Source organism: Argiope bruennichi, chromosome 1 (assembly GCF_947563725.1).
Source record: "Argiope bruennichi chromosome 1, qqArgBrue1.1, whole genome shotgun sequence".
Lineage (NCBI taxonomy): Eukaryota > Metazoa > Arthropoda > Arachnida > Araneae > Araneidae > Argiope > Argiope bruennichi.
The window spans coordinates 13,279,178-13,281,926 of NC_079151.1; the positions used below are offsets into that span (position 1 = coordinate 13,279,178).

At 31.1% G+C, this 2,749-nt stretch overlaps 1 long non-coding RNA gene across 1 annotated transcript; it reads left to right on the forward strand.

Moving 5' to 3' along the window:
* The first annotated feature begins 1,013 nt into the window (after nt 1–1,013).
* LOC129967281 (uncharacterized) lies at nt 1,014–2,492 on the forward strand. The gene is made up of 4 exons (XR_008784363.1): nt 1,014–1,115; nt 1,253–1,418; nt 1,546–1,731; nt 2,389–2,492. It is a non-coding gene; the product is annotated as an uncharacterized LOC129967281 (long non-coding RNA).
* Nucleotides 2,493–2,749: the final 257 nt, after the last annotated feature.

Genomic DNA, 2,749 nt, shown 5'->3' on the forward strand with positions numbered 1-2,749 from the left:
GTAATGGAGACTGATGTAATATTCACATTTCTAATCTAACAAATGCAATTTCACGCCAATTGAAAAATTCGGATTTTCATATCGCAACTTGTAAGTAGAAGTTACAATGCAAACATATATTGAATTCCGCCGAATAAAAACTATACTTCAAACAGCAAAATTGGCAAAAGTAAATGTAAATTTAAATTTTAACAGAAATGCCATTTTGTTGGACGAAGCTTTCAGTCTCAATAAAAAATGTTCCAACATGAAACTATTCTGGACATTCAAAAATGTTTTGGACAAAATTAGTGTTGTATTTTATCTATGTGTTTACATATGTAAATGTATACTGTAACCATTATAAAATAGGGCAGGTATTTAAAAGGCAACTTGAAACGATTTGTTCCGATTAAAATGAAATAATTTAGACTGTTTGAACGAATTTGGTCTTCAAGTGGAGAAGGGCATGAAATAAGTTTCGTCCGGCTCAAATCGGCAGTGGATTTTAGGATGAATATTTTAAAATTATGAGATTATGGAATTCCTATTTTAAATAGTTTAAAAATTGTGTCTTTAAAATTTCTCAGTGGTGCAGTATCGAATAGATTCTATTGGGTTTTCTTACTCAATTGGAAATTCACTTCTGAGAACCTTCTCGTTTACCCCTTTAAGATGTGAAAGCCTTCAGAATACATTCTAATCAATATTTGATATCCTCATAAAATGCGAAAGTAATATTCGTAATCTTCGGATATCCTATGCAAGCGACCTCTAAGCGGCTAGATTGCTACAATTATGTGGTCATTACTTGGTATTGTCTAATGCAGTAGATGAGAGAATCTTTGCCATTTGTCACCTGATATTAAGGAAAAGAGAGAATAAATATGAATGTGGCAACTTTTGTTTTGGGAAAAAAATAGCAACTCGTATTTTCAGTTTGTATTGCATTATTTACACCAAACATTTTTCTATCGATTCATATGGATTCATTGTTAGTTGAAATGTGTAATATTTACTGGGGAAGTGACAATATCCTTTGTAGCTTCGAATACTGCTGTTCCACATAGAGACCAAAATTTTATTGAAAACAGGATAGCCAAGAAACCATTTCAGGATATACTGAAATTATATTGGTAAGTTTTCGGGAATTATAATTCTAATACTGAACAGTTTCGATATAAGAATTAAAATTCACTTTGTTTCAATTATGTACAATTCCGTCTATTGTTACATAATTAGAATTTTTCAAAAGGTTATTTGGTCTTTATAGATTGGGAAATTTAGAACCTGAATTTTTCCTGCTGAATAAAGGCATGCCATCTACCACAACCAGGAAGACTGCTTTTTACGTTCCATATGACTTATGAATTGTCGCTTCTACTGGATTCGAAAAAATTATTTTAAGATGACTTGTAGTAATAGAAATTCAAGATCAGGTAAACAACTATAAATTTTCTTAAATTGCATGCATTTTTAAAGTGCTTTATTTGTTCTTCTAGGAAACAAATTTACCAAATACTGGAAAGAAATTCAAATCATAGTGATCTGAAAACATTTTTTCAGTTACAGAGCATTCAACTTTCACATGAAATACGGAGGAATTCAAGCACGTGTATTCAGAGAACATTCTGTGTACATAGGGAGTCGAAGTAATCCGGAATCGGAGAATGGAATCGGCATGTGACATCCATGTGTTCAATTGGGAACCTCTTCAGGAGTTGAATCAGTTAGTACAAAAAAATGATCCAGGTAAATTTGTTTTGCTTTTCTGTACGGCCTGAAGGTAAGTTATTTTCTGAGAAACGAACAACCTGTATTAATATTTGTATCGAGAAATATTCTGTCAACTCCTTCAATATTGTAGTAGTTAATGTGTTCATAAATTGAGGCTGCTAAAATGTAATCGCGTATCTAAATATGACGATTCTTAATTTTCCCTAAGCTACAAAATGAAAATTGAATGTTTTTTAACGAAACTTCATATTTCATTTGTATACAAGGTAGTGTCCATTTGGAGGACATTTTGAATTCTTAAACATAAGCTGTATTTGTTACTAGAGGTTAATTAGTGCAATTTATTTTAATCTGCATATAAATGTAGAAAAATTGAGGTGCTGGCTCTATATTAAAAATAGCATGTTTAGATTAATCGTTTCACAAATGTGTTTGATACTGCGATATTTTTTACTGCCATCAGATACTCGGAGATTTCAAAACATTTCCTAATAAGAAACGTGGAAAAGTATTTAGTTCCATAAATAAGGTTATCGGAATAAATTCCTTTTCATACTTCAAATTATCTATGTAGTTTAAATATTTTTTTTTTTTTTTTTTTTTTTTGCTCCTTAATGCTATTGCGTTTTATGGATTAGAATTCGTTCATTTACATATTTAATACTCTTTCAGATACTCTTCAGATGTCTGCTGACATGACTTAACCGAAATTAGGACAGCGAAATAAGACTCATCAAGCTCATTTTGGGGTTATATTTTCCAATTATGGATGGAGAGCCCACAGATATAGCTGACAATCTGTATCTCAATTTATACTATGCTAAAAATGTCTGATTACGAATAAAGATCTACAGGACTGAATTATTAATATAAAATTAATCTCCACTGTGCTAATTCTATACCCGTGTGGTAAGCAATATTTTTAGATGTCTATACATCTCTGAGAATTTCGATCTTAAGTACAAGAGATTAGACATTTATGCATTCGTTTATTTCAGTTCCTGACCTAAATTCTACGGACAGTAGAAATCTG